The sequence below is a fragment of the Condylura cristata genome, unplaced genomic scaffold (assembly GCF_000260355.1).
Source record: "Condylura cristata isolate star-nosed mole 26May11 unplaced genomic scaffold, ConCri1.0 scaffold00001, whole genome shotgun sequence".
Taxonomy (NCBI): domain Eukaryota; kingdom Metazoa; phylum Chordata; class Mammalia; order Eulipotyphla; family Talpidae; genus Condylura; species Condylura cristata.
In genome coordinates, this window is record NW_004567102.1 from 4,172,377 (window position 1) to 4,184,029 (window position 11,653).

The following is an 11,653-nucleotide window of genomic DNA, read 5'->3' on the forward strand; positions in this document are numbered from 1 at the left end:
TCTGGTGGCACAAGGGATGAAAGCACAACACTGACTGGGAGGTGACTCATGGCCTGGCAGACCTCTCCTGACCCGCCTGCTGCTCCCCTCAGCAGTGTATTTTAGTCAATCTGCTTGTTAACGTTCTCTGCTGTCTCTGAATATTCTCACTCTCCCACCCCCACAGTTCTTAATGTGCATAAAAATTCTGAAAAGAATTCCTAGGAAATTCTAAGTTCCTTTTATTAATCTTAAGCAGGTGGAGATGACCCCATACCAGCTGACCGCCACTAGGATTTCTTTTTATAATAAAATTTATTTTTTAGTTTAGATGAAACCACCCTTGTTAAAATTTCCAATAAGTCATTACAAATAAACAGATTGGAATGTTGTCATTCTTTTTGTTTCACACATCACCCACATAGTCTGATGTAGCAATGGAGGGAGTACAACAGCTCAATATTTGGGGTGTAATTTTGGTTGAGCCTTTTGAAAAACCCTTTAGCATGTAAAATAGGTGAATTTTGAGTCGTATGGTGATGGGAACGAAAAGTTCACTGATAAAGGAAGGCTAAAAAAAATTCTGAGCTGATAAAAAGTATAGGAGATAAGCAAATTGAGTAACCATTAGGATTTAGGGATAAATCTAGGACAAGTTGATTTGTTTACTTTGGCTTTACTTGAAATACACAAGGTGTAGGATAACATTTAACATTGACAGGAAGCAGGAAGTGTCTACACTGATAAAATAACTGCCTTGTACCCAGCTAGCTGTCTCGGTTGTACTGGAGACAAGTTTACTGAATTGACAGGGCTGGTCAACTTTTCCATTGGTACTAGAAAGCAGTCCATTTGATGTGAAATGTGCGTTTAGTGTCAGGAGTTAAGAGGCTGCCCCTTTAAGTTGAGTGAAGTACATAGGTTTGGAGAGCCAAGAATTCAGCTTCTTAGGGTGCTTGAAGCTTCAGTGGACACCATTGGGAGTAGTCAGGGAAGGAAGTGGGCATTTTGCCCCACTCTTGTTCATACCCAGTTGCCAGACATTGTGCCAGTGAACTTTAAAGAAAAAACAGTCCACACATCAGCTTCCAAGGTAACGTTTTCTCACCACACCAACCACCAAAGGCTCATCTACCACCAACCAAACCAACTCCCCGTCATCCCTTCCCCTGGTTACCCACCATTCTGTTTGTCTCAAGCATTGTTTTTCCACAAATGAGTAATCAAAAATTGTGTCTAGTGACATGCATAGCATAACCCTTTGGGGGGGGTTCATCTGTGTTGTCAGAGATGGTGAGATAAAATTTCTATACTGAACAGTTGTGTGTACCACATCCTTTGTTAATTCATACTTAAACCACTGGGTTTCCTTGTCTTGGGTTGTGGACAGTGCTGGGATGAACATAAGGATATATATATATATATGTGTCATATTAAGGTAAATGCAGAAATCAGATTCTGCATTCTATGGCAGTTTATTTGGCATTTTGAGCCACCATACTGTTTTGAGTAGACCGTTTATATTCCAACCGATTGATCAAAGACCCTTTTTTCCACATATTCCGACATTGCTTTGATAATGGCCGCCTCAACTGGAGTGAAGTGAAATCTTAACATGGTTTTGAGTTGTATTTTCACAGTGATGTAGTGCTAACTTGGCTGCTGGCCTCCATCTTCAGTGAAATGTCTTTTGAGCCCTTTTCTTCCCTTTCTGTTAAAACTGACGTCTTGCTAGTGGGTGAGTATCAGGTATCACTATGGGGATAGAAAGTTTATTGAGTCCAGATCAACCTGGACTCAAACCTAGCGTGTTTTTTGCTCACAACCCAATCAAGTACCATTTTATTTGATTAAGAGATTGTCAGGACCTGAGTGTTATTTTTAGTTGTGAAAGTCATGCTAGTAAATTTATTTGGAAAATTACATCTCCGCTTTCTGCATGATGAGCAAGTGATATAGTAGAAATGCATGATTATACATGTATCTTTCAACTGTTTTACTCAAGGCATTTGAAACTTACATGAACTCTTGTATATTTACTGTACGATATATGCCATCATTGGGCACATAACCATAACTGGCTGCTGAGGGGAGCAGTGGTTGAGACTGGGGAGGTCTGCTGTGCCATGTGGGTCAGCTCCCTGGCTGGAGATCTGGGATTGAACTCCTGCAGTAGTTGAGGATGGCTTCATGGCTGAGACTTAACCCCTTGTGCCTCCAGGGAGCCCCCATAAGTAGTCAAATTTCTTAAAGGTTAGTGGAACTGTCCTGATAGGGAATCTCCATTGTCAAGGAAGAGCATTGTTAAGTGAACTGTTTGTAGGGATTTCACCTGTCCTTATAATTAACCTTCCCATGGGTAAACTTAAAAGCTGTGACTAGTTGCTGTGGTACTCAAGATTCCTAGTTTTGACCACAACCGTTTATTCTTAGGGCAACATTAGGTATTACAATTTTAAAAGTCTACTGTATTAGCATTAGTTTACAACTTTGTAAATCTGGGAAATTTTTCCAGTACAGCTTTACACATCAGCAACTTTACACATTGGATGGGGGGGGCATAGGGTCTTCTCCATCCACCATTGTGTGATTGATCCCAATTCCCCATCACACTTCCCCCTGGTAACCATTTTGTTGTCTGAATCTTAAGGATTTGTTTTTGTTCATTTTCTTTTGTCTTCAATTTATGAGTGAAGTCAGACTTTTTTCCCCCGATACTTGTCTTTCTCAATCTAACATTTCACTTAGTATAGTCCTTTCAAGGTCGCCCACCCATTATCATAAATGGCAGAATTTCAGTTTTTAAGTCTTTATCATGATTATTGAATTTTACATGATTGGTAAAATTGGATTTTTTAAAAAATTATGTATGCATACCAAACTGGGGTAAAGGCCAGAGGGTCAGAGGCGGGGAGAGATTCCAGAGACAGACTGAGTGGGGAGCAGAACAGGCAGATCAAGGAAGTACATTGCTGAAGAGAGCAGTGGGCGGGTCAGGAGAGGTCTGCTATACTATGTGGGTCACCTCAGGCACAGGGGATTGAACTTGAACTGAAGTGGCAATGACTCGCAGTGCTGCATCCTAACCAGCTGCACCACCAGGGAGGGCCCAAAATGGGATTTTTTTAAATTAACATTTTCAATTTTATAGAGAAATGACATAAATTTCCCCCCTTTTAAAATGGTATCTTCTGAATAGCACCCTTGGAGAATTTCGTGACCAGACAAGGCTGTTGGGAAGGTTCATGAGGGCATCTGGTCTGGCTTTAAAACCAGGAGCTTCTTCCAGGGAGCAGTGTCTTGAGGCCAATGCTTTTGGACCATCTACGTGTTAAAGGGTTTAATTTTTCGCCTCCATCAATTGGGAGTAATAGGAAATGGCAATGGCCTTGTAATACCCTGAGGACATAGTGATGTGGCACTCAGTGAACAGTAACTTAGGTAGCTGGCATCCTGACTGGCTTTTACCGGTAAGTGCTCAGGAGCCTGCTTTGAAGCAAAACACCTCTACTGCTAGGCAGACAAAGGTATCTCCTGTACCACCTTTCATTCCCCAATAATGGGAATGTGTTTCCACTTACCTTAGGGGGAAAATAGTATTAAAGTGTTAGGGCCCCCTGGTGGCCTAGGGTTAAGTCTCAGCGCTATCAGACCACCTGTACTGTTCCCCACTCTCACTGGTGAATCCTCTAACCCCCACCCCATCCCCATCCCTCTGTACTCGAGTTCTTATATTCATAACTAAATTTTTTTTCCATTAAAAAAGATTTATGCATACAAGACCTGGGGTACAGCCAGAGTTGTGTGTGTGTGTGGGGGGGGAGGTATTGGGGAGTGAGAGGACTCAGCAGCGACAGAGTGGGGAGCAAAACAGGCAGCTATACACTGAAGTACACTGCTAAATAAGTCTGGGGCGGGGGTGGGTGGGTGAAATAAAGTCACATGTAGACACTGGAATAAAATATAAAATCTAGAGCCAGTTAGTAATGATAGACCACAAAATATGATGAGACCCTAAATTCCAGTAGTGATAACACACCAAGGCAAATAACAGACTGCTGCATTGGAGAAAGAAGGAAGTACATTTTTACAAATGAGCTGGGCCTTTAAACTTCAATAATTCCTTTATTTTATAACATGGGGGCAGGGGAGAGGACTAAATGATGTATCTATTCCATGGAGTTGTTTAAGGTTAAGCACATTTCATGTATTAATGAATTAATTAATACATGAAATGTGCTCCTGGCACTATTTTTTTTAAAAATTTTTTTTTAAGATTTATTTATTTGTGCATACAGAACTGGGGTGCAGGCCAGAGGCTCAGGGGTGGTGAGAGGCTTCACCAGAGCCAGAGTGGGGAGCAGAACAGGCAGATCAACGAAGTACACTGCTGAGGGGAGCAGCGAGCGGGTCAGGAGAGGTCTGCCACGCCATGTGGTCACCTCCGGGGCAGGTGGGAATCGAACTCATGCAGAAGTGGCTTTAGATTCTCAGTGCTGTGCTTTAACCCGCTGCGCCACCAGGGAGGGCCGTGGCACTATTAGTTTTAAGTAGTATGTATCCTTTGTTAGAAGGGGAAGAACTGGATTGAGAAAACTTGGTCAGAATGGGCAGGGTAACCAAGTCTTTCCAGACATACCTTTGTTCCATTTAGTCATTTAATCATTCTCTCTCTAATGACTTCATGCAAGCACTTGTCATACTTTTTACCTGTTTTAGGCTCTCACCTGTGGGCTTGCGCCATTTTTAGTATGCTGGACTTAAAGAGTATCTCCACCCTTTCCTCTAAAGCCAGTTTTGTTCCCTTGGTCGGCGTTACAACCTTAGAAATCCTACATCAATTTCCTAATTAGCCATTAGGAGGCAGTACTGCCTCATTAAGAATACGCGGCTAATTGTAGCGGAGGTTTGACTCCAGTCTTTTCCACTGACGCAATACTAACAAAGACAATCGTAGTACTAATTAGCCTTCTTGAACTCAAGTGCCAGCTCATTGCTAAGTGCTTTTCATATACATAACCCTGGCTCCTATAACTTCACCACTTGAGGGAGCTCCCATTATCTAGTTTGGTAATGGAAAGAACCAAGGCTTAGGTCTAAGACCCATGTTAAATATTTTGTGCAGCCGAGGTTGTGCTTAAGCTAAGTGTTGAAGACTGGAATTTGGATAGACCATGGGCTAAGAATAAAAGCCACATACATAAAAGCAAAGGCAGAAAATGTCAAAATTTTGTGTAAGTTGAAGCTAGTGGAGACATCAGAGATGGTGACTGTCACACTGCAAAACCAGCCAAACCTTTTTTGGAATGAGAAAATACATAGAGAAAATACATAAAACAATTTAAATGACATTGCTATGAAATATAAGTTCTAATGGATACTATAATGACAGCAAAAATAGTATTTTTAAAAGATTTAGTTATGCATACAAAACCCGGTACAGGTGCTGGTAGGGGGAGAGGATCCACAGACAGTGGGGAGCAGAACAGGCATATTGATGAAGCACACTGCTGAGGGGAGCAGCAGGAGAGGTCTGCTGTGTCATATGGGTCAGCTCCTGGAGGGGCTGCCATCGGGCTGCAGTGGTTTTGATAGCTTCATAGTGCTGCACTTTAACCCCTGAACCACCAGGGTAGTACCAGGAAAAATAGCATTTTGATGCAGTCTTCAATTGACCTCAGAACCCAATTAATTTGCATACTTTGGTTGTATAGACAAACAAATGCAAATGGTGGCTTTATTTAAACACCTCATTTTCCAACCCCCAAAGTTAAAAGAATAGGAAGGTTTACCCCAGCACAACCTAGAAGCTCAAATTCAACCAAGCATATATGCATATGGTTGAATAGGTTTTTTGTTAAAAAAGTCATTAGCAGTGTGTGTTTTGAACGTAATCAAACATCTGACAGCACAGTGTGAGAATTCCTTATGCTGCCCACACCATTCTGCTGCAGTTGAAGAGCCTGAGGCACAGGGACAGGAGTGAGTCCCTCAGACTCCTGGGAGCCCTCCTGGCTTAGTGTTGCCCACAGTGGCCAGTCACAGCATCTGGTGTGGTAGTGCACCACAGCCTGGCTGGTCAACCCCTCACCTGAGAGGGCCCTGGCTGCTGGCCCATCTTTGTGGCAGCCTCAGACAGAGGGCAAACAATACATGGCTCCAGGAGTCAGGCTAGGTCTGATTCATCCAGCGGCTTGTGCCTGTGTCAGCCCCAAAGGCAGTCCCCTGATCCCCTGCTCTTATCACCATCTTCACTGCAGCCAGATTGTGTCTCTTGAGTAACAGAGCAAGAGAATGTTGCTGGCTCTTAAGGTTTCTCCCAGTCACAAGTAGGACTTGGCTGCCCATTCTTTGGGAGGCTCAGAGCATTGCCCCATCAGCCTCGGTTTCAGTATCAGGGTGTGGCTGAGTTGTGGGGTGGGGCAGAGTATTACTGGGGCCCAGACATGTCGGCAGCAGGTGGTGGCTCTGGGCATGGGTGGCTCTGGGGCAAAAGAGAACAGGTGGGCTACTTAGCCCCAGAATTTCAAAAATACCACTCACCAGTATTTACCTTTTTAGCAAATTGGTCTGTTTACAACTGGCTCTTTCTTTTCTCAGAAAAAGCATGTTGCATCAGTACATGCTATCACAGTATAATTAGCTAATTAGCATTTGTGTTTATGTGTTTGTGTTGTTACTAATGAAGAGGACTAGCAAGCCCTGTTTTAAATAGCAACACAAGTGATTTTTTTACATTTTTTAAAGGATTACTTATTCATACAAGAGCTGGGGTGCAGGCCAGAGGTGTGGGGAGCGGAGTGAGAGGATTCACCAGAGACAAAATGGAGAACAAGTAAGGTGGACTGACTGAAAAACACAGCTGAGGGGAGCAGCAGGCAAGACAGGAGAGATCTTGTGGGGAGCGGAGTGAGAGGATTCACCAGAGACAAAATGGAGAACAAGTAAGGTGGACTGACTGAAAAACACAGCTGAGGGGAGCAGCAGGCAAGACAGGAGAGATCTGCTGAGCCATGTGGGTCAGGCCCCCCCCCCCCATTGAACTCATGCTGCAGTGGCTGCTGCTAGCTTCCCAGTGCTGCGTTTTAACCCTTTGCACCATCAGGGAGGGCCCAACACAGGTTATAAAAAGAAGTCCCTACTGAACTCTTCGGTTGGGCACAAGAGAGTTACTTAATAGTAAGGTAATCTCACACTCCCCCAGAGCAGTTCTCCCAGAAGTATCACTCTGATGGGAAGGCTTTTCTCAGAGGCTCTGTGGTCAGGTTTTGGAGGAGGTTCCTCTTTCCCTAGAATTGGAGGGCTAACCTTGATAATACCACCTTGTACTTACACATCTCGTCCTGGCACGTCACAGTGGCCTCTCATAATAGTGAAGGCTTCAAATTCTCCAGGAACTCCATCTCCGCAACTGAGAAGTGGGAGCCACACTGCTTCCCTTCCAGGTTGGGCCAGAAACCTGTGAGAACACGGGTAAAACCAGCAGCAGCTACACCTGGCACTGAGGAAGCCCTGAAAGTGGCCAAGTTTTGTGTTTTCCTTCCCATCATCTCTACTCAGCCCTCCTATTACTCATTTTTTGAGTCGAAGCTAATCTTTAGCCATGGCAGAAAAATTAGAGGGGACAACACAAAACCAGAAAGAAGTGGCCTAATTACTACTGGTTTTCACAAGTAGTTTTTTTTTTTTTTTTCCTAGCCTATTTTCTGTGAAGTGGGAAGTTTCTTCATTTGTGTTCAGGGGGTGTTAGGTGATATCATGACCCCAATTTGCAAACGAGGAACTAAATTTGAGAAAGAGAAGTGCCTCTGCCAAGGTCATGCAGACGGGAGGAGGGTTAAGCTGGGTTTGGAGCTTGCCGAGTACAGCCTCGAGTGGACCTCCAGCCCTGGTGTGACAGGCCAGGACCGCCCTCAGAGCGCCCATGGGTGGCTGTTGCCACCTATTCTGAACCTGTGTGTGTGCTGGGGCCTGTCCCTGTGATACCCAACTTCCCTAAGACAACTTGAGATTCTCCTCAAAAGGTCAAAACTCTTTTGTGGCCTGAACAGTTGTAAAGTCCTGGGATTGGGCAGTTAGTGATAAACAACCCAGTTCAGTGGGGCTTTAGGTCCCCCAGAATTACTTTCCAAAGGGTGCTGGGTTTTCCCTGTCCCAAGGCCTGCCAGGTTGTAAGTGCTAGCCTGTGCTTTTCCTCACTCTAAATCTTGCTCTTTATGCTGTGTTTGCTTTCTTCTGGCCTTTCCTGTTTTCTAGCTGGCCGTTTTTGGGTTTCCCAGCAAAAGCTTTCATTGTTTTCTAAAAGAAACATGCGCTGTTTTGGTGGTTAAAATAACAAGCATGCAGTTTCAGTTGGTTAAAATTATACACTGAGGGTGGAGTTCAAGTGGATTGGGGCAAATGGACTCAGTATAATTCTAAAGAATGCCAAAATAATAAATGTTTCAGCCCTGAACCCCAGTTGTATGATGGTTGCACCTTGTCGTGAAGGATGTCATTCCCACAAGGACCTCGCTCCATGCTGGTTCAAGTGGGGCCCATCCCCTGTGCCCCAAGGCTGTCGGATCTAGGGATGCTGAGGGTCAGGTAGGTGATGGAGGGAGGGAATCTTCACTTACTTGGTTTGCCCACCTGCAGGAAGCGGAGACAGACAGGCAAGAGGAGGCCTTGTGTGGTGGCCCACACCCACCACACTGCACCTTGGCACTCCAGACTATAGTGCCTGATAGCCTCACCACAGCTTCAGGCAAAGAGGGCGCTAGAGTTTGGCCATACCAGGACCGGATGACCTGCAAGGTCCTTTCCAGCACTGCTGCTCAAGGATTGCATTTCAGAAATAGGGGTAAGACTGTCTGTGAGGATGGAAGCCCCAGAGGCCATCTTCCTGGAGGGGAAAGGGCAAGTGTCAACTGTGCTGTGGGTGGCAGTTCATCCAAGGTGGCATCAGAGTTGTGCTGCAGGGCTCAGGCAAACATTAGTAATAGATCAAGATTGGCATGTTCTCTCTCTCTCTCTTTTTTTTTTTATTAGGATTTATTTATGCATACAGAACTGGGGTACAGGCCAGAGGTGCAGGGGTTGAGAGGATTCACCAGAGACACAGCAGGGAACAGAACAGGCAGATGGACTGAAATACACTGCTGAGTGGGGCAGCAGATGGGCCAGGAGAGGTCTGCTGCGCCATGTGGGTCAGCTCCCTGGTTTGGGATTGAACTCGTGCTGCAGTGGCTGCGGACAGCTTCGCAGTGCTTTAACCCATTGTGCCATTAGGGAGGGCCCTATTCTCTTAAAACTTAATCTTCTCACAACCTGTGACCTCCTGTGCTGTACAGATGTGGAAGTTAAAGCTAGAGAAAGACAAGAAGATCCCATAGTGAGGAAACCCCACAGCCAGGACTAGAACCTGGGCCCAATTCCTCAGACTGCCCTTCCCACACGCCTCAGCTGTGCATGCCTGCTACTAAAAGTGCCCTGGCTGTGGGCTTCACGTCTGGTCAGTCCTGGCAGTGGACATGGATACCCACAAGCCCCTCACTCCCCTACAGGAGGCAGGTTCTTAGGGCCAGTGGGTGTCAAGGTCACAGTCTGGGAGAAAGATGCCGCCAGGTCCCTGGGTTCCTCTTGTCATTGAAATCATCATCTAGAAGGATTTGTACCACCTCTCAGGGAGCACATTGCGGGTTGAGGCCCTGTGACTGTTTCCGGTGGGAAAAGCACAGCACTCAGAGCCTGGAGACCTGAAATTGGCTCCTGGGAATAGTGTCCTGCAAGCCTGGGCAAGTAACCGCTCCTTGAGTCTTCATCTTGTCATCTGTAAAATGGAACTAATTATACGACTTCATAGGGCTATTATAAGGCTTAATGAAAAAAAAAAAAACAACCCCTATCATCTTGATCGGGCACAGGGTAGGTGCCAGTCACTGTTCACCTGACTTAACTCACTCTTCTCAACCAAGAGGGTAGTGCTACTTGACTGTCTCCATTTTAGGAACAGAGGCACAGAAAAGTGGAGTCAGTGACTTGCCCAGTGCCACACACACACAGCAGCAAGTGGGGAAGCTGAGATTGGCACCTACAGTCTGGCTTCAAAGTAGGTGTTCAATAACAACCCATACGGTGGATAAACGAATTCCAGAGCTGGGGAATCCTTGGCAACAGCTTTCTGAGCGTTATAGGCTACCGCGTGGGTTGGACCTTAGAAAGGCCTTAGTTTAACCTGCCGGTTGGTTGATGACTCCAGGGGCTGGAGGCTGAAAGACGTGCTGGAGGTCTTGGTAAGTGTGGCAGCACTCAGCCCACAGCCATGGCCTGTGTCACAATCCTCTGAGGATGTGTCCTAGGAATCGGGACTCTGAAAAAGGGTCTCCCCTGCCATCGTTTTCAGGCAGGTTTCAATGAACTCTTCTCCCTGTCACACACGTGTCTATTAACCCTATCCTCAAACATGTTAAATGATACTGTGTTGCAAAAATGGCATGGAGAGAATAAGGCATTATGCAATGTTGTGTGGCAATGCGTGTCTACACACCCTGCACTTTAGAACACATACAAATAAAAGGATCTACCAGAGTGACTGCCTACGGGGCAGAGAAATGGGAGTGACCCACAGGGTAGAGGGAAGCACATAAAACAAGAGGGGACTAGCCAGGACCGAGGGTGACAGTGTGCCACCACTGAGGGAGTAGTGTGAACTCATACCACCGCACCAGAAAACCAACAATAAAACAAAATAAGAGACGAGATGAAAGCACTCTGCCCCAAACACTGGGCCAAGGAGGGAAGGGGGGGCCATCCTGGGTTGTCGAGCCAAGGGCAGAGTTCTTGGAAGTGCGCCTGGGTGGGGGAATAGGGTGGTGTGGAGAGTCAGGCACACCCACCTCCAGGAGTTCAAGCTCCATCCAGGCTATCAGCCAAAGGCAGACCTTCCAAGCTGTAGAGAAGTGAAGAGCAGCCTCGGGTAGTGTCAGAGGTCACAGAGTCACTTCAAGGTTGCAGCTTCCTAACCAAGATTATTTTTTAAAAAGATTTATTTATTTGCAGGCCAGAGGTGCCGGACAGTGAGAGGATTTACCAGAGACAGAGTGGGGAGCAGAACAGGCAGATCAACAGAGTACATAAACTGCTGAGGGGAGCAGCGGGGGGTGGGGGGGGTAGGAGAGGTCCGCCACACCATGTGGGTCAGCTCTGGGGCTGGGGATCGAACTCATGCTGAGGTGGCTTTAGCTTCTTAGTGCTGTGCTTTAACCCTCTGCACCACCAGGGAGGGCCCTTTCTTACCAAGATTTAGCCAGACCCACTTTTAGGGGGACTCTGAGGCTGTCGAGACGACATACACACAGACCAATAATTCCATGATTGCTTGATCATGGCGCAGGCTTGGTGACCATCAGGGTCCTGCCCTGGTTCAACTGTAGTAGCCACCCATGTCCCAACAGTGTACCTGCGAGGTGCAGGTAAAGGAGGGCATCCTCAATTTGCCCATCTGTAGATGAAGGAGGAGTGTGGGGCAGATTTCCAGAACACTAGGCCTCCCTGGAGTGCTTAACCTCTGGGCGCAGGACCAGTAGTTCTGAGCTTAGGCCACAAGGTGGTAGCATGGGGGAAGAAAGCAACGCTGTCTCCAGACAGGCCGTGGCTTTGCCTGTGGACTCCAGGAGGTGTGGGCCTTGGTGCT